General features: G+C 42.9%; 1 protein-coding gene across 1 annotated transcript in view; it reads right to left on the minus strand.

The window, feature by feature from the left end:
* The window catches only part of TEC (tec protein tyrosine kinase), a 138,160-nt gene extending 117,804 nt beyond the window's left edge, over positions 1-20,356 (minus strand). The window contains exon 1 of the mRNA XM_032400316.1: positions 20,288-20,356. The gene's annotated coding sequence lies outside the window, so the exon portion shown is untranslated. The remainder of the gene's footprint in view (positions 1-20,287) is intronic.
* Positions 20,357-21,187: the final 831 nt, after the last annotated feature.

Raw genomic sequence — 21,187 nt, forward strand, 5'->3', positions numbered from 1 at the left:
ATACTGATCATGTCAGCTGTACTCAAATGAATGAGTGAGTGAATAAACAAATAAAACTTATCACTATATGACATTTTTCTTGATTTTTTAAAATTGTATGCTCTCCCCACTGATTATAAGTTCCACACAAGCAGGAACCTAGTCTGTATATTCATCACTGGATCCTCAGCATGTAAAATAGTTCCTTCACATAGCAGGTACTCATTAAATATATGATGAATGCTACCTGACTTACGGAATAAATGAACCATCAGATCCTTTCTGAGATCAGGTTTTTATAAAGGACAAGGAACTGGGTAAGTTGAAATGGCAATGGAGAAAAGACAGGCGGATTCTGACAGGGAAGTCTAGAAGCAGAGAAAATATTTCACCTAATATAAAATGAAGTTAAGAGTTTGGACTCTGAAAACAGCCTAGTATGGAAGTTTGGCTCTGCTCCTTCTTAGCTATGTGAACATGGACACACTACTCACCTCTCTGAGCCTGTGTCCACATCTATTAAATGGGGTCATAATTGCCACTTCGTTGAGTTGATATAAAAATTAAATAAGAAAATATATATCTGAAGTGCTTAGCATGGTACATGGATCATGGCAATTGCTCAATATTAGTGATAAAAATGGTGGTGGTAGTGGTGGTGATACCTAAGTCAGTTCTACCATTATTGATTAGCTTGGCATAATCCATAGCATCTCATTTAACCTGTTCAGTCTATCGAATTTTTTTCTTTCAATTTTCAGCCCTGTCAAATTGTCCCTTTTCACCAAGATTGGAATGAGCATAGAACTTAGAGCCAGAAGAGCTGGGTTCTGGCTCTGGTTCTGCCACTTACTAGCTGGGTGACTTTGGGGAAGTCACCAACTTCCCAGACCTGAAAGTTACTTTGTCATCAGCTCTGTCCATGCCCAAGACAGGACGTGCAGGAAACATTCTGAGAAGAGGCGAAGGAACTGGTGTAATACAGAGACGTGGAGACAGAGAGACAAGCAGGCAGCCAATCACTCCAGTCCATTCCAGAGCACAAACAGGAATACCTAAACACCTTAACTCCAGGCTTCCCAAATTGTATTTCTCAGAATACTAGGACCTATCAGATTATACCAGACCCTAACCTCATAACAGCAGGGACATTGGTTCATTTTATTCTCTACCACAGGACCAGTGGCAGTGCCCAAAGCCTACTATCATATGGCCAACAGACTTATGAAAAGGAGCTCAACATCACTAATCATCAGGGAAATGTAAATCAAAACCACAGTGAAATATCACCTCACACCTGTCAGAATGGCTAAAATCAGAAAGACAAGAAATAACAAGTGTTACTGAGAATGTGGAGAAAAGGGAACCCTCTTGCACTGTTGGTGGGAATGTAAATTGGTGCAGCTATTGTGGAAAACAGTATGGAAGTCCCTCAAAAAATTAAAAATAGAAATACCATACCATCCAGTAATTCCACTACTAGGTATTTACCCAAAGAAAGCAAGAACACTAATTCAAAAATATATATGCACCCCTATGTTTAATGCAGTATTATTTACAATAGATAAGACATGGAAGCAACCTGGCTCAGTCGGTTAAGCAACTGACTCTTGATTTCGGCTCAGGTCATGATCTCAGGGTGGTGAGACCGAGCCCCATGTCAGGCTCCGTGCTAGGCATGGAGCCTGCTTAAGATTCTCTCTCTCCCTCTCCCTCTGCCCCTCCCTGCTCCTCTCTCTAAACAAAACAAAACAAAAAACAGAAAAAAAAGATATGGAAGCAACCTAAGTATCCACTGACAGATGAATGGATAAAGATACAGTGTGTATGTGTGTGTGTGTGTGTGTATATATATATATATATATCTCAATGGAATATTATTCATCCATAAAAAAAATGAAATCTTGCCATTTGTGACAACATGGGTGGACCTAGAGGGTATTATGCTAAGTAAGATAAGTCAGACAGAAAAAGACAAATACCATATGATTTCACTTATATGTAAAATCGAAAAATAAATAAAACAAATGAACAAACAAAAAAAGGAGAAACAGACCCATAAATACAGAGAACAAACTGGTGGTTGCCAGAGGGGAGGGAGGTTGGGAGGATGGACAAAATGGGTGAAGAAGAGTGGGAGGTACAGTCTCCCAGGTATAGAATGAGTAAGTCATGGGAATGAATGGTACAGCATAGGGAACATAGTCAATGGTGTTGGAATAGTGTTGTATGCGGACACAGAGTTGTCAAAACATTAGGTTGTACAACTGAAACTAACATGACATTGTGTGTCAACTATAATTTTAAAAATGCATGTATTTAAACCAAATCAAAACAAAACATACTATCATAAGATGTGCTTACCACAGGCTTGTTGAATGAATGAACAAATGTATTTGGGCCAAGCTGCATTGCACAATGTCAAACTGGTTTCTTATGTGCGTTCCTCACAGCCTTTTCTACATGAACAGGCTCTGTGAATCATAGAGAATGCTGCCTTTCCCAGCCTTATTTGATCACAGAACTCACTCTACATCCCTTAAGCCTTATTAACATCTCCCAGAGTTGTAGTATTCTATAAAACAGTTTGAGAAACATGTTATGCTTAGATAATTTCAGTCATTTTCACCATCATAAAAGATACAAGTTCTCTTACTCTTTACACATAACATAATAAAAGGCCAACTAATTTGACTCATATCTGGTCTGAGCTGTTTCCTCCGCCTTCAAATCTCGCAACACCACGCAGGGCCTCCACACTCCTGTCCCCTACACAGCAGATGTCTTGCCCAGTTTCTCTGCCCTGTTCCCTGTCTCCTTATAACCAGTCTGCTCTGCAAATCCTTCCACTTTTCTCTTCCACTATCCCTTCTCTCTACACCCCTAGTCTTCTTATGAACTTTCTTAAACTGCTTTAACTACTCCTCTTCCCATTTTCCAATCAGCCCAATGTCTCAATCTTGTAATTTACAGATCATTCCACCTCTGCAACTTTTCAAAGTACTTCTTCTCCCTTTTATAATAAAGGCTGTTCCTTCTCTTGCATTCTCTACATTGGACTGTCCTTAGGGCCATTCCTTAATCTTAAGTAAACATAATCATGTCAGATCCAATCTGGTTTCCCCCTTCCCTTCCTGCCATTTATATCCAAGTGTTCGAGAAAGCAAACACACTAGGCCTTTTCATATCTCCACACCTTTACTTGAGTTGTTCTCTCTGCCTAGACGAGCACCTGCTGAAATGCTACTCATTTTTTAAGGTCCTGATCACGAGGAATCTCTTTCATAAAGTCTCCCTCATTTTCCACTCCTGCCACAATTAACTACTCCCTCGAACCAGCCCAAAGGCAACTGGATAACTCATCGCAGACATCTCAAGTTAGTTGTGTATATGAATGAAGAGATGGCAGAGTTTGAAGAAAAGACCGTGAACCAAGTGAGTGTATCAAGGGGAATGACCAAGAGGTTGGTGGCAAAAGGGGAGACCACGAGGGTATCTGCATGGAGGGCTTTACCTCTAAGAGAGAAATCAGCAAAGGGAAGCCAGAAGGCTATAGCAGAGAGAGCTACAGAGAAGGGAGTGCTCCTATCATGTGAGGAGGCTGGGGTGTGGGAGCATTGATTCACAATGGAACAATGCCCTCGGAGGACCGTAGGAAAGATTGGGAAGGAAACCAGCAGAAGAATGGAAGTTCAGAATCACAAGGGAGTTGAGAGTATTTAGGAGAGAGCTGATCAGAAAGGCTAGGAGCCAAGGAAACTGGGGACAAGAGGCAAAGGCTAGGCCTGAGCTGGCTGAGGTCCCAGACAGTGTCAGAGGCCAGATGAGTTAAGCATTCAACAGTCTTTGATCAGCATTCAAATGTAGGTTGATGAGTAATTTTGTAATGTCTACGAAGAACAGATTTCTCCAATGCTGTACTCATGGCATAATATTTATCCCTGTGTGTGGGCTCTGTAATGTGGGGCAGAAGGTGAGAAGGGGCTGGGTGTGGTATCCCCTTTCCTTAGGGCAGAGCTCAGAGACCTAGAAGGGAAAAAGCAAGATGAATACCTAGAGTCTCCAGGGATCAAAGGTCTCCAGGCAAACTACAGGCAACAGTAAGCACCAAGGCCCAAGAAGTAGGGGGCTCATCCAAAGGGTAGATAAAGAATGGCAAAGTCTGTACATTAGGCACGGCTCTTTCAACTGCAAATAACTTGATTTAAGCAGACAACAACAACAAAAGGAATGTACTGGCTCACAAAACCAAGCAGGCTTGGGATGCTTCAGGCACATCTGAATTCTGGATTGTTTTTCTTTTTTTTTTTTTTATTTTCTTTTCTTTTGGGAGGGAGGGAGGGGGGGGGGGGGGGGGGGGGGGGAGAGCACAGAGCCCGATGGAAGGCTCGATCTCACCACCCTGAGATCATGACCTGAGCCAAAATCAAGAGTCCGGCGCTTAACCACCTGAGCCACCCAGGCGCCCCTGAATCCCTGAGTTTAAATGGCGCTGTGTGTGCTCCTACCACTGCTCAGAGCTGTGTCTCACTGCATGCCGGCTTCATTCATACTCTCCTACCTCAAGCAGCTTCCCCCATTGAGCAGGCAAAGATGGCCACCAGGAGCTCCAGGTTAAATCACTCTAGCAGGGGGAAGAAAAAAAAAAAAGAATCCCAGAGGAAAAGAAGGCCTCCTTTCTTACCTGGAGCAGAAATGGAGCCTGACCGAGCAAGGCTGCGTCACGTGCTAACCTCTGAACCAATCAGTAGGTCCGCTGGAGGAACTTCTCAGATAGGCCAAAGCTAAGTCACATGACCATCCCTGGGGTTAGTGTCCACCCCGCCCAAACCACAGGCACCGTGGACAGAGAAGTTCCCCAAAGGAAGGAAGTCCAGGCCAACAAATGAGGAGTCCACTGCGGTGAAGTTACTTGTCAGTCAGGCCCCAGATAATGAAGGAGAAGCACAGTCCTGCTACTTAAAGCGTAGAAGTGATGTGGGGAACAAAAGCAAAAACAAATGTAGATAAAATTAAATGTCCTTATAACCTGCAGCCTGTTGGCAAATACTTGAGGCAGACGGAGTAGAGCATTCCTCTAGGAACTCCCAATCTTAATGTCTTGCTAGAGGCAAAAACAACCTTAGCTGGACAGTAGCCAGGACTCCAGGATCCTGTGAGTCTTTAGCATATGAAAGTCATTTCGTAACTTCCCTTGGTCTTTACCTCCCCACCCCTCACTCCATAGCATATAATCAATTGCTCCTCACAATCCTGGGGCAGCCCTTTCTGCCCAAGGGTCGTGTCCCCATGCTTTAATAAAAACCACTTTTTTGCACCAAACTCTCAAGAACTCTTTCTTGGCCGTGGGCTCTGAACCCCAACATTTCCACATCACAAGGGCTTTGAAGTCAGACAGAACTGGTTTTAAATTTCAGCTTTGACACTTACTAGCTGTGTGACCTCAAGTAAATTACTTAATTTCTCAGTGCCTCAGTTTCCTTCCTATAAAACAGGGATAATAATAGTACCTACCTCCTAGAGATGTTTGGAAAGAGTAAATGGGATAATGCACATAAATTGCTAGACACAAAGCTTGACACAAAGTGATCAATAAATGGTAGCTATTAGTAGTAATAATAACAATAATGACAATTATTATTATTTAGAACAAGGGTACCACATGAAGGGTGAACTGTGACTCGGTGAAAGAGCCACGTCAGCACTTGGATAATCAGCCCTGGGTCAAGTTTCATCAAGCGCAACTCAGGACACATGCAGGGCCCTAAGTGATACTAAGAAAACAATTTAAATCTATAAATATGTTGAGCACCCACCGTGTGCCAGGCACTGCAGGTACAATCATGAATAAGATACATATGGCTCTGACGTAAACTACCACGAAGACTATAACTTTGTATGACATTATTTGGGGTGGGGGGGGAAGGGAGGGTTTACTGAAGCTGCTTCATTACTTTCAGTGCTGAGCATACAAGAGAACAACGCCTGGGCCCAACTGTTGGAATGCTAAGAAGGAATGATGTGGGGAACAAAGGCAGAAGAAAAATTATTAAATTTCCTTACTTACAGCCCATTGACAAATCCTTGAAATAGGCAGAGTGACATTCCTCAAGGAACTCTGCTACCTCGATGTTAATACTTCCTAAGGGCAAAAGGCAATCTTAGCCAGACCCCCAGGATTCTGTGAGTCTACTTTAACATATAAAAATTCCTTTGGAAACCTCCTTTATCTCTACCCCCCAAGATACACGTTGGCAATCAGCCTCCAAGCGCATGACCCACCGATATACATCTGAAGTCTCATGACCGAGTTTTTACTAAACAGTAATAAATGACCTTTTCCTAATAATAGCTAGCCCCCTCAAGGTCCTGGAAACCTTGTTTCCAAAATACCTGGGAGGCTTACGCTATCCCGAACCCCCTCCCAACTTGAAAGTTTATAACGGGCCACTCCTCATGACCCTGGTGCAGCTCCTTCTGCCCATGGGTCCTGTCCCCGTGCTTTCATAAAACCACCTTTTTGCACCAAAGACGTCTCGTCTCAAGAATTCTTTCTTGGCCATTGGCTTTTAACCCTAACATCTTTCCCACATCAGGAACAGAAGAACTACAATCACCTCCCAAAAAAAATGCCTTTGCATGAATTAGAAAAAGTATATCTTCCTTTAAAAACTTCACTTGCATCAAAAACTAATGATGTAATGTATGGTGATTAACATAACATAATAAAAATAAAAAAATAAAAAATAAAAATTTTACTTGCATCTTCCAACAACCTGTCACAGTAAATAAATCTCCTAGATCTACAATGTGAATGACGTCCCAGAGTTTTACAGTACATAACCTGCACAACTGTACATGGTGGCCCTAGGCAGAAGCAAGGAAGCTGAGCTGGGCACTGAGAGAGGTCAGGGTGGAGGGGTGGGGATGGAGTGTCTGGGAGTCCCGGGGCCTTTGGAGACGGAGAATAACTTTTGCTGCACTATTTTATATGATAGAGCCCACTTACCACAAATAGCTATTGAGCACCTGAAATGTGGCTAGTGCAAATGAGGAACTACAGTTTTAATTTTAATTTTAATTTAAAATTTAAAACTGAAGCAGTATAAAATGTTTCTCCATTAACCGCAACTTTATTGTTTGGTAGGACTACATCTTACATTATCCACTGCACTGCATAAGACATTGCCTTGCCTTGCACTGTACTGGACCGTATTACTCATATTCAAGCTCCTGGTTGTTTCTGGCCTCTCGTTAATAATCATTATATGATTACACAGTGAAATTATCATGTTTCTTATATATTGGGCTACACAAAATATATTATTAAAATAAATTTCATCTAGTATGTTTTGCTTGTTTCACATGGCCACTAAGAACTTCCAAATCACAGAACATTTCTATTCCACAGTGCTACTATGAAGACATCTTACGATCTTCAGGTTAAGGTGTTTGAAGTGATATCCAGAGAAACTGGCTGCTTTCACTTGGTTTGAAGCAGACTTTTGTTTTCTTCTAGGTTGTCCAATTCTGTTTACCAGGACAGAAAATAATAAGAGGAGAGGAGCATTGCTCAGTGTGGATACTCAGCAGAGCTATAAGCGTACCCTCTTGAGTCCGACTGTATTGTTCTCAACTTTGGCTCCACCACTGAGCCAAATTTCCCTGAATTTCCAAGCTTTAGGCTCTTCATCTGTAGAATGTTGGAAATAATCTTGCCCACTTCATTGGATTGTAGGGCGGGTTAAATGAGCTAATCCATGTAACAAGCCCCACTTGGAGCCTGGAACATCTTATGTGCTCAAAGACATTAACTATTGGGGGCAGGTGGTATATTATTTGGGAATAAAGAAGGTGCAACTGAATGGTCTCCCTGTATCATTGAGCTCTGCTTGCTGTGGTGTAAAAGGGCGCATCCCTCCCATGCATTTATCTTTCTGAACCAAAGAATTCAATGGGAGTATTTTACTCAATCTTCTCTGCCACCGATAGATATGTTTGCTTTTCTCTAAGTCCATTACATCTTTACAGTACATTGATGAAACTATCTTAGATGCTGAAACATGAAAATGGGTAAAATGACATTTCTGAATTATTTGTAACGACACCTAAGATCTAGTTAGCGCTTTTGTTCCAAGTCATACACGTAGTGAATCTCTTCAGTTAAGAGTCCACAATCATATCTGAATCTCTTTCTTTAGTAAAAAACTAGAATGCAGGGGCATCAGTTAAGCATCTGCCTTCAGCTCAGCTCATGATCCCGGAGTCCCAGAGGATAGAGCCTCGCATCAGGCTCCCTGCTCCGTGAGGAGTCTGCTTCTCTCTCCTTCTGCCCCTCCCCCTGCTCTCGTGCTCTCTCTCACTCTCTCTCTCTCTCTCAAATAAATAAATAAAAATCTTAAAAACAAAAAACTAGAATGTCCATCTGCATATACAGATAGATTAATTTTACCTAAATGCATTCTTCACCACTGCATAGACTTGAGACCAGCAGTTTGGCTTTTAGCGTCCCAATATGTTCATGTTGACTGTAAACTTGGGACTTTACACTGTGTACTCCCTCTTCTACATAATTTTTTTTTTAAAGATTTTATTTATTTATTTGACAGAGAGAGAGAGACAGCGAGAGAGGGAACACAAGCAGGGGGAGTGGGAGAGGGAGAAGCAGGCTTCCTGCTGATCGGGGAGCCCAATGGGGGCTCGATCCCAGCACCCTGGGATCATGACCTGAGCCGAAGGCAGACACTTAGCCGACTGAGCCACCCAGGTGCCCCTACATCATTTATTTTTAAAATATAATAATAATGATTAGACTAGTTTACTCACATTTGTGTTCTAGGAAATGTCCATTATGGCTGCCTTTGTTCTGTTTTTACCCCCCTCCCCATTGCTGATTTATAAAACATTTTTCCCAAACTCCCACTGACTCAATTTATTTAACAGCCTTTGTGTGGAGTCTTTTCAAAGTTACTTTGAAAATCACAATTTATCTCTAACTTCCATGATTATTTAATGCTCTTTAAGAACGCCAGTGAATGTGTCAAACATGACTCCCCCTGACAAAGGAGTGGCCTACGCCTATCCCCCCAAAAGGTTGTATTTGCTTAAAAAGTGTAAAATCCGCTTTCCCAACACACACACTCATGGCAGAATTTATTTTAGATTCCACTTGTTCCACAAAGTTCAAGAAAAATGTCATAGACTATACGTTCAATTTACCCTCTGATTCTCAGCAAGCTCTTATCCTCTGAGGCTCACCTTTCTCATCTGTAAAATGAGCATAATATAGATGTCCTTTGCTAAATAGAGCAAGTCATCTCATTATTCATGAACGTGTATAAAACACTCTGAAAAGCTCAAAGTCCTTTACAAGCATTAGGCCATGAATCTTTCTGAAGTGGACTGTTAATTATGTGTCATTATGCTTTGCTTAATAGGTGGAAAACCTGAGGCATGGGAACATAACACCAGTTAATAGCCGACTTAAAAATCTAGACCAAGCTTTAAACATTAGACAGGAAGATGTTAAGGGAAAAATCTGAATAGGAATCCACTCTGCTCTCGTTCTTTATCAAGAACCGACATCAATGCAAAATTCCCTCACATTGCTGGTTGTCCTGCCCCTCCCACTTCCTCTTACAGTCCAAGTACGGGGAAATGGGTGGGAGGGCTGGAGTTCCCTGCGGGCTTATAATGCCTTCCCCTGCTTACACAAAGGTTCATGACCACTAGGCCAGGTACTGAGGTCAAATGCTGTTTCACAGATACTATAACAACCTCTCCACCTTTTGTTACTGATCCCTGGAAACTTTTCCTACCACATCCAACAAAATGAAATGAGGCTATAGACATTACCAACCGGAACACAGCCTCTGCAAATGGGACCTGTTGGATTACTCTGGCTTTATTAACTGATCTACAACCTGGTACATAACATGGCCTGACTAGCTCCAGCTAAACTTTGTGTCTTCACACAAAGTAGATACTGTTGATCTAAAAGGTCAAAAAAGAGTATAATGGAAACTTTAGATAGCTTTATATAGCTAGTGAGCTTTTTCAAATTATTATTTTGTGTCCTTCTGACAGTGATTAATAGAAACTAGAAATCCTTAATCCCAGAGTGGTATTTTGAGAAAAACTCCCCAAGAAAATAATCCCCAAAAGGGAAAAAATGTATAACAACAATACTTACTTAACAAAGAAAAGAACCCTAATTGTCCAACAATTGAGGAATGGTTCAAAATACTGTTGTGTGTGTGTGTGTGTGTGTGTGTGTGTGTGTGTGTGTTTTGGTGCAGAATGGTAGTTTTATTAAAGCACAGGGACAAGACCCGTGGGCAGAAAGAGCTGCTGCACGGGGCTGTGAGTGGTGGCTGATTATATACCATGGGGTTGGGGGAGGTAAGGAAAAGGGAGGTTTCTTTCTTTTTTTTTTTAAACTTTTCTGTTTTCTTTTTTTTTTTTAAGATTTTTATTTATTTATCTGAGAGAGAGAGAACGAGCAGTGGGGAGGGGTAGAGGGAGGGGGGGAGAGAGAGAGAGAGAGATAAGCAGACTCCTTGCTGAGCAGGAAGCCTGATGCAGGGCTTGATCCCAGGACCCGGAGATCATGACCTGAGCTGAAATCAAGAACCAGATGTTTAAACACCCAGGCACCCAAAGGGAGGTTTCAAAAGGATTTCCATATGCTAAAGAAGACTCACAGGATACTGAGGACTTGCCATTGTCAAGTTACGGTTGTTTTTCCTTCTAGCAGTAAGATAGTTGGGAGCTTCTTGGAAGAATATCACATATTAACAAGACAATCAGCTAGCTACTAAAAATGATAATTAAATTAAAAATGTCTATATGAAATAATGCTACCCAAAGAACTTTATGCCTGAACTAATTATAATCTCAAAAAGTAATTGCATATATATAATATATAAAGTACATATATATTGCATATATATAAACATTACAGAACTTGGGAGTTACATAAACAGTTGCATGCAGTGCTCCTTAAGTTAATTATTTTCTAGAAATTTGCTAAAGATTTTTAACAAGTCAAATAATGATAGAGATGACTGAAAGGGGGTCACCAAAATACCCTCTGGAAAGGTTTTGGGGTTGTTTTTAATTTCTTTGTAGGCTTCAGCATTGTTTACATTTTTTAACAATTAGCATATATGAGACAATTTTTTTTTGTCTAAATGATGTCAGGGAGAATCCACAGAGCACACTGAGAGTTGAGGAATCTCTGTGGCATCCAAGGATTTATCCTTAGTCTAGGTGAGGTAGGAGGATGCGTCACCAGCTCTGAGCCCAAAACCCTCTTTCAGCTACGACTCCAGAACCTATGAACAAGAATTCTTTAATGCAGTGCTTCTATAACTGGTTTAAATGTGTGACAAATAAGTTGACAATCTTTTAAAAAAATTAAAAAGCATTCACACCTAAATTTACGTCTTATTCATTCATAACTCAGTTAAATTGTATTTCTGCTTATCTGCATGGCTAAAGGATCAGACATTTTTATCAGTCAAGGCAGGAAAATAAAAAAGAAAGCCAACCACCTTCTATGAAACAAAAATAACAACCCCAATGGTAAAAACCAACTTCGCTGCACACTTAAATTATATCCGCAGAAAAATAAACCTTGAAATCACTCCTTTGTAGGGAAAAAAAAAAAAGCCAAGACTTAGGGGAGCCTGGGTGGCTCAGTCGGTTAACTGTCGGACTCTCTCTTTTTTTTAAGATTTATTTATTTGAGAGAGAGAGGAGAGAGAGAGAGAGAGACAGAGCACAGCACGAGTGGGGTGAAGGGCAGAGGGAGAAGCAGACTCCCCGCTGAGTAAGGAGCCCAATCCAGAAATCAATCCCAGGACCCTGGAATCATGACCTGAGCCAAAGGCAGATGATGCTTAACCAACTGCGCCACCCAGGCACCTTGAGTGTCTGACTCTTGATTTCAACTCAGGTCCTGATCTCTGTGAGTTGAGGGGGGGATTGAGCCCCATGTTGGGCTCCCACTCAGTGGGGAGTCTGCTTCTCTCCCCTTCATACTCCCTCTGCCCCCCCCACTCGTGTGCTTTCTCCCGCTCTCTCTCTAAGATAAATAAATAAATCTTAAAAAAAAAAAAAAAAGCCACAATTTCACTTTTGGGGCAGTCATGTGGAGATTCCACATGTTGTGGTTGAAACATAATATTGGGGGATACATGAGGACATGAGAGTTTCCAAGGAAATAGTAACAGAAAGACATTGTTGGAACTCTATTCAGGATAAAGAAAAGTTAAAATCTTTTCCTATGAAATCAGGCTAGAACTTCACAAAAATTAAAGATAAATGGAGCAGGATATTTGACAGAGAGTTCTACATTAAAAGTATCTTATATAGCTAAAGACAATTTAAAATCCGTCACTTTGATACTCTGTAGCTAATCATTTCAAAAGCTTTTAACTTTCAAAAATAAATGACATGTAGTCACAAAAGGAAATATATATACACTGCTGAAATCCAAAGAGATCTTCCTCCTTTATAAATGTACAACTCACCTGTCTAGACAACCTAATCAGCACATACTTCCCTCCCTCCTCCAAAAGCCACTCTTCTTAGCCATAAAAACCAAGACAATCACAACACTATGCTAAGAGAAAATACACAGGTGGGGGAAAAAAATAGTAGTAGTAGTCGTAATCTGTGTTGTCCTTTTAAGAATGTTATCAGTGGGGGCGCCTGGGTGGCTCTGTTGTTAAGCGTCTGCCTTCGGCTCTGGTCATGATCCCGGGGTCCTGGGATCAAGCCCCGCATTGGGTTCCCTGCTCAGCGGGAAAGCCTGCTTCTCCCTCTCCCCTAGCCCCCGCCCTGCTCCTGTGCTCTCTCTCTTGCTCTCTCAAATAAATAAATAAAATCTAAAAAAAAAAAAAAAAAGAGTGTTATCAATGAGGGGTGCCTGCCTGGCTTGGTCAGTGAAACATGTGACTCGGGGTTGTGAGTTCAAGCCCCACGTTGGGTGTAGAGATTACTTAAAAAATAAAATCTTTAAGAAAAAAAAAGAATGTTATTAGTGAGAACTATTTCTAAGTAATACCGAGAAACAATGCACTTGGGAAAACTTAAATGATGTTCTATGTTTCAGTCTATACAGCAAAAGTGAAGTGAAAGTCTAGTCAAGAATTTAATGAATTTAGGCTATTGGGTTCAACTTGGATAACTATGACCAAATATCTTTTTGTCCTAACTGCCAAATGTCCACAATTATCTGGAAAATTCATTCAGTACATTCATCAAGTATTTATTAGGCATTGCATTCTTCCCTAGGAGAGTTTACAATGCAGCTGAGAAAACAAAAAGAACTTAGGTGAAGCACTTAGCACATTAGAGAAAAACATACTGCATGGAAAGCGAGGTTGCAATGGCTTCAAAAATTCTGTTTAGAAAAGGGAAGGATGGCCATGGACGGAAGAATGAGCACTGCAGGTATTCCCACTGGCCAAGTTTGCATTCACAATGGTACCTGGTGGGTTCCAGCGGAATAAGTGTTTTCTACCCACCTTCTCATTTGCTGTCATCCCCCAGGGAGCAAGTCACTCCTGCACCACTCCAATGTAGCAATTGCCAGCACTGGTGTTTTCTGCCTTCTGCACTCCCAATGCATAGGCATCACCTTGGGAGTACAGAGCTTTGCTTTTTCCGCACAGACAAGATGGTTTGGGAACAATGCTCTCCCTCCTTCCATAGAAGCTGATTCTCCCCATTCCTCTGTGTGTAAGCAAAAAGTCCTGTTGACATTGTCAAGCGACTGGCATAGAGGGCAGCAAGATCACACTGAATTAAAGAAGCCTAAGGAGTGATTCAATTGGTAAAATGGGGTTGGGACAGTTGTGATCATCCACGAGGCCCTAGATAGATCAGTCATCTCTGCTCAGCCCAGCCAGAAACAGGAACTTGGTGCACATTCCAAGAAAGACATGAGCTTTGAAACAGGAAGTGAGGATGCTTCTGCTGGTAAGGAAATTGTGTGATAAACTGGCCCCCAGAAGGAAATATTGATAACTTCCACTGAGACCACAAGGCCACCAACAACAGCAGGCCTGCCTTTCAGATGAAAATATTAGACTTACTATAGACGAGTTTCACTGAAAGGTAAGACAGTCAGAGGCCAAGGTGATGGAATGAGTCCTCCTCGACACAGTGAACTAGAGAAATAGGAACAAGGGCTCTATGACCAGTAAGCTATGTATCACCCACGCTAGGGCTAGAGGTTTTGCCTCCCACGACAAGTGTAATTAGTTGGTAGTGGATGCTTAAAGTGGTAGAAGAAGAAATCTGAGGTCCAAACTGGGTTCAGTGAGAGACTATGCCTGGACTGGTCCAAGAAGGTTACTGTTGGTAAAGGCAGGAAAACAGCAGTACAGTGCCATGGCTGAAGCTCACTGGGCTCTCAGTGGAGGTTCGTTAAGGTACCAATGGCAGATTGAACAAAACTTTCTACCTTCTCTCCCTCCTGAGAGGCCAAGAAAATAACAACAAAAGGAATTTTTTTTCTTTAATGTATGAACCCAACAAGGATGGAGAGAATGGAAGAAGAGAAAATAGTAAAACATTTTGGTGGGGTGAGGGGAAGCCAAGAAACAACCTCATTTATACCACGGAATCTCCAAAATGCTACATAATTAAAGGCAGTTAGACCCCCTGTGGGGAGAGGGGAAAGCTAAAATAAAGAGGACTGAAAGCTTCTTTAAAAGGCAGGGCGCCTGGGTGGCTCAGTTGGTTAAACAACTGCCTTTGGCTCAGGTCATGATCCCAGAGTCCTGGGATCGAGTCCCACATCGGGCTCCCGGCTCAGCAGGGAGTCTGTTTCTCCCTCTGGCCCTCTTCCCTCTCATGCTGTTTCTCTGTCTCTCTCTCTTTCTCTCAAATAAATAAATAAATAAAATCTTTAAAAAAAAAAAATAAAAGGTAGTTGTATGTCCCATATCCCTTTCAGCCATTCTGAGCAGGTAGGTGATAGCCCCCTCCCTATCCTTGCAAAAACACCTGGAGTTTCTTCCCCACCTCCTCTCCAAGAGAGGGTCTCTGGAATGGGGTACATCAGGCTCAGATGTTGTACTGGAAACACCATGGAGGGGTTTTATGAACATGTGGATGCTGAGACTTCCAGCCTTCTCCTCTACCTAGCTCCCAGATCACTGGCAGCCAGGCTCTCCGCCACCATCCAGGAAAAAGAGTAGAAGAGCCTTTTCTGAGGACTCTCCATGGCCCAAGAGGTAATGACATCAGAGTTTCTCCAAATAAAAGCCCCAGCCAGATCAACAGACAGTGACATTTCCAGTCAACAAGCCCAGACACAGCTTCAGCTTTTAACACCCCACTCAAATGTGAGCAGACAACAGAGGGTTTTAGAAATAGGAGGCAAATCTCTAACATGAATGATCCAGACATAAACTAATAAACAGACAAAAGCAACTTGGGGAAACAGAGTCTGTGATGTAAGGATTAAACTTTCCAAAAAAGTTTGTCCTCAGAGGATAAGACAGATAAGCAATGAAACCATAAAACAAAAGCAAGAAATAGATATTGAAGGGGCCAAGAGCAGACCACCTCAAAATGCGTCACTTTGGCATGCTGATTATTTTAAATAAAAGTTACTGAAGAGACAGCCAATGCAAGAAGGACACTCAGACCCTCCTCTGTCTCCTGAAAGCAGGAAATAAATCTCCCATGTGAAAGGTGCCCTCCCTGTACCAGGAGGTAAAAAGACATCCCTATGGCTAGAGATGGGAAATTTAGAGCCAAGAAGGTTGTATAAACAACCCTTGTTACTTTTTACTCGTTTACTACTATAGCCCAAATTCTGTTTAGAATTCTTTACTAATCGAAGTTCCCAAAATGTTCTTTGTCCTGTCAATTCTTCACAGAGTTATTGTTTCTTTGTCTAAAAAAATATAAAAACTGCCTGCTTTAGTCATTTCTTTAGGTCTCAATTTCATAATTGGGCCTCTGTGCGCTTGGAATAAAACTGTTTTTCCCCTGTTAATCTGTCTCATTTAAATTTAATTCTTAGTCCAGCTAGAAGATCTTGAGGGCAGAGGAGAATTTTTCCCTTCCTTCAATATACCACACACATACACACACACACACATTCAGAAAACAAAAAGAGCTTTTAATTTAAAATAATTAGAAATGTGATTATACTTATTAAAAACTCAGTGGAAGGGCTAGATGATAAAAATTGAGAAAATCTCCCCAAAAGCAGAACCAAGAAATAGAGAGATAGAAATTAGGAGAGAAAATATAAGAAAATTAGGGCCTCAATATCTAATATATGAACAATAAGAGTTTCTGAAAGAAACATCACAGGGTGCCTGGGTGGCTCAGTTGGTTAAGCGGCTGACTTCAGCTCAGGTCATGATCCCGGGGTCCTGGGATAGAGTCCTGCATTACATCAAGCTTCCTGCTCAGCAGGGAGGCTTGCTTCTCCCTCTGCCTCTGCCTCTCCCCTCTGCCCCTCCCCCCGCTTGTGCTCTTTCTCTCTCGCTCTCTCTCAAATAAATAAATAAAATCTTAAAAAAAAAAGAAAGAAAGAAAGAAAGAAACATCACAGAAAATGGAGAGGAGGAAATTATCAATGAGTCAATTCAAAAAAAATTCCCAAACTGAGGGATATAAGTTTCAGGATTCAAAGAACCCAGCACAATGGATGAAAGCAGATCCATACCAAGGTATAGCATCATGAAATTTCAGGATCATGGAGACCAAGAGAAAATTCTATAAACTTCCATAAAGGACTCAGCAGGCTTGTAAACTGTACATAAATTACAGGCAAAATTTGAGGAATCAGAACAGTTCTGAATTTCTTTTTTTTTTTTTTTTTAAGATTTTATTTATTTATTTGACAGAGAGAGACATAGCGAGAGCAGGAACACAAGCAGGGGGAGTGAGAGAGGGAGAAGCAGGCTTCCCGCAGAGCAGGGAGCCCGATGCGGGGCTCGATCCCAGGACCCTGGGATCATGACCTGAGCCGAAGGCAGACGCTCAACAACTGAGCCACCCAGGCGCCCCAGTTCTGAATTTCTTAACAGCAACACCACAGCCTAGAAGGCAATGAATCAATGCCTTTAAAATTTCTATCCTAAAATTCTAAACAGTCAATTGTCAGTGGAAAACAACTATTTCCAGGCATTCACTGCCTCAAAAAAATGCATATCCCATGCATCTTTTTCCAAAAAGCTCCTTGAAGATTGTTCTACCAAAACAAGGGAGTTCACCAAGATAGAGGAAGATGTGTGCTTAATAAGAGCTCCAATACAGGAGAGAAATGATGGGGATCCCCAGGATGATGATGAAGGTCTTCAGGGTGACAACTGGTCTCCATGTGTAGAGGGCAACTGGTCCAGATTAGGGCAAGGCAGGAGACTCAAGGACAACTTCTTCAGGAAAATGAAACTGACAATACCCCATGCATTTGGGGCAAGTTTTAGAAATCTGGCCAAGAGTTTTGGGTCAAATTAATGATGAGGACATACAAAACTAAATAAATGAACAAACAACTATTAACGCCAAAGAAAACAAAAAGCTGTGCTTGGCTTAGCTCTGCATATTGATCTAACCAAAATTACTATTTAACTACTGCAAGGATGGGAAAATAAGGAAGCTGTGGTTGAGATGGGGGTGAGAGAAATAAAGGGAGCCACGTCACCATCTTCCACAGTGGGCAGTCAATAGATAATGCTTCAAACTGCAAAATTCAAGAAGTAGCAACTATAAGCAACAAATACCAAAATAAGCAGCTCAAAGAATTACAAGACCAGTGCTCTAACCCCTGAGCTATGGAGCCAGCTCAAAGAATTACAAATGGTTGTTTCTGGAGAGAGAGATATGTAATTTAGATTAAAAGTTTAAAAATTAAAAAAAACAAAAACAAAAAACGCATGTTGACTTCTATGCCCAGGCATTTTTACATTTATTTGCTTTTGCTTTGTGTCCCCAATAACACTTTGGCAAAATTCCATCCTTGTTTTTCCCAAACAAAAGAAAATGTAATTTTCTACATCTAGTCCGCAGTAGCTATGGCCATCTGAGCTCTGAGCAGCCAAACGTGGTGCGAAAGGTAATAGTTATAACCCAACCCAAGGAAGGACTGGTTGAGCTAGGGCAGAAACAAAAAGGTTGAGACAACTACTAAGCCCCTCTCTTCTGGGATTCTTTTCAACCAAGCTATCCTCATGGCATAATCACATGGTACAGGATAATCTTACAGTTGCCAACAACGATGAGCCAATTTCACTCCTTTCTAACAGACCCAAATGTCCCTCTTTATGACCCTAATCTAACCAAGATCTGAGTTCAACTTCACTCCTCTTTACCTCTGTAGACTGAATAACAGGAGAGAATAAGGGCTCTGACGCAAGTGGCCCTGTCCTCAACAGATATCTACCAAGCATCCATGGGGGACCCAGCACTAGGCTGAGGGTCAACACCCCTGTGCCAACTACGTGGACCTAGCCTGTCCTGAACAATAAGTTGATTCTCCCTAAGGGTGAGAACCCAGGGAGGGGTGGAGTCGGGGTAGAAGCCACAAAACTGGAAGAGCTGGGGCAGGGAGAGAAGGCACCAACTGGGCCAACCTGGAGGAACCTGTAAGCATAGGTGTGATTGGAGGCCCAAGGCCCAGGCTCCTACCACTCTGGATATGCAGAGGAATGCAGGGAGACCAACAATTCTTCCCCAAGCATAAAAGTAGCCAGACACTGCCCACAACCCTTCCAACCACCCTGTCAAGTGTCAACTTTACAGAGCAAAGGTTACCATTCTCTGAGCTTTACCACGGTTGGATAAAATATTGCCCCTGCCCTTGAGTGAGTAGCTGCTGAGAAAACATGATGACTGTCTTAGTATACAGAATAAGTAAAGCAGGTTGAAAGTGCTAGAGCACACATTAATATTCTATATTCTTTTCTATTTGGGAAGATGTGAGAATTTTAGTTCAAGGACCTATGTGGAGCAAAGGTTTTGCCTACTAGAGTACAGCACTGATTTGCATGTGTCTACAACACTTGCCCTATACAGTTCCAAAAACCAAAACATATACACCCTTGTGGGAAGAATCAAACTCATTAACATAAATACATTGCAGTAAGCAACATGAATTGGCAAGAGTAGTACTACATTGATCAGATTAATTCGGGGAAAGTAGAGGTCTATCCTAAACACTAAAAATGTAACTGAACTAAAAAATACTTTCCAAAGCAAAATAAGAAAATTACAACATACTTTCCTTTCTCCATATAAATCATGATATTCCATAACTACATGTGATTCTTGCTGACTGAGCTACCAGTGTCACAAACCAACCTGTTAAATCCTAAACTTAATTGGGAAAACCACTAGTTTGTTGAGGTTGTTTCTTCCTCCTCAGCTCTTTAGGGGAGAATCATCTCAAAGAGAGTAAATTCTTGGAATTTCCTAAAAGGAAAATGGGCACTCACTGGAAAAATACAGGGTATATGCTCAAAACACTTGAGTATTTTGGATAACCTTCAAACCCACTTAGCCACCGGCCCATCCTGTTGTTCCCAACCCTTCTAATCAAGTATTCCAGTTTCCAAAGAATGGCAATAGATGAGACTGTTTCCGAACCTGGTACACAGAAATGTATTATTATTCTTCCATTGGGGGGAAAAAATCAGATCAAAAGCAAATTTAGGATCCAAGGAAAAGTGCACACACCGGATCAAGGTCTAGTTTTTCCAATACATGTATTCACCGAACCTCTGTTTTCAAGATTCAGACTATTTCCCAGATTTAAAAAAAAAAAAAAATGTGAAGTTGGTGGGGTGAGGCACTCGGACACGTACAACTGTGGAATGTCTCTGTCGATTGTGCCAACTTTCAATCGAGACTGCGCTGCCGCCCAATCAGACTGGAGGAACCAACCTGGCCGCACCGCTGGGAAGTGAACCCAACGCTGAACCTGGCGCGGGGCGGCCTCAGCCCCGGGACCTAAAGGGAAAGGAGGCGGGTGCTCCTCGGGAGAGGCCAGCGCCTGAACTCGAGAGGCGGAGAGGCGGCGGCAGCCGGGAAGCCGCAGCTACGCGGGAGCGTTCACCTGTCCCTTCTTCCTGGACCGGAATGGACCGGGTCCCTCACCTGCCGTGGCGCGCCCGCGCTCACCGCGCCGCGTTGGGGAGAAAATCTTCCTCATCCCAGGAGGGTCTGTCTCTGGGCTTGCGAGAGCCACCTCTCGCCTCGCGCCGTCCTGACCCTTTCCTGCCCGGATTCCCGCAGTCCCGGGGCCGCCCCTGCCGACCCGCGGCATCCTTACCTGGCTGGAGCGCGCAGGGTGCGCGGAGCCGCGGACAGTGTGAAGTCCCGTGGGCACCGCCGAGTTGGGAGCCTGGAGCCCGCAGGCCCCGCCCCCGGCCGCCCCGGCCCGCCCCGCCCCACTCGCTCCGCCCCCGCTCACTTCTGCCCGCAGCAACCGCTTCCCACAAGCCCTGCGGGGGTGGTTGCATGCGCGTCCCGGCTGCCGCCACCCAGCTGGAGTTTCAGGTAAGTCGCAGGAGCGTCCCTTGGGTTCCCGAACGTGGGGCTGGGACTCCCTAGGCCCAGGCTTCCTACCCCAGGGGAACCGCCCCGCGAGGTCTGGGACATCCCCGGGCCGGGAGAACCCCGAGCAGTGCCACCTGTGAGTGACTGGACACTCTGTCGGAATTAGGGGCCGCACCTCCCCTTCCGCTAAGCGGCGGCGGGTCAGGCGGGATGACACGGTGCAGTGGAGCGAAACAAGAGTTTTATGAAAAGAGTAAGTCTTTTTCTGTCAAACCTGAGGCATCGGAGCATATCTGGTACACTTGTGGGGTCACGTGCATTCGCTATTAATGTATTAACCCTTCACTCACGGAAGAGTAGAAAACAGCACTTGTGTAAGACTTACTATGTGCCAGGCACTGTTTCGGAACTTTACAGGTATTAACATTTATACAAAGTATACGTTATATCAGAAACCCTCATTTTACCTGTGGTGAAAGTGAGGCACAGAGAAGTTAAATAACCAACCTAACTAATGTCACCCGACTTAGTGAATTGAAAAGTTGGGATTTCAATCCAGGTAGTCCTCCCCTGGAGTCGGTCGGCCCTCTAAGCCACTGCTATCCTGACTCACCAGAATCTGCGTGTCCACCGTGTGCGGTGAACTCTTTACAGGCCTGGGGAAAACAAGACA

The sequence above is a fragment of the Phoca vitulina genome, unplaced genomic scaffold, assembly GCF_004348235.1.
Source record: "Phoca vitulina isolate PV1807 unplaced genomic scaffold, GSC_HSeal_1.0 scaffold3, whole genome shotgun sequence".
Lineage (NCBI taxonomy): Eukaryota > Metazoa > Chordata > Mammalia > Carnivora > Phocidae > Phoca > Phoca vitulina.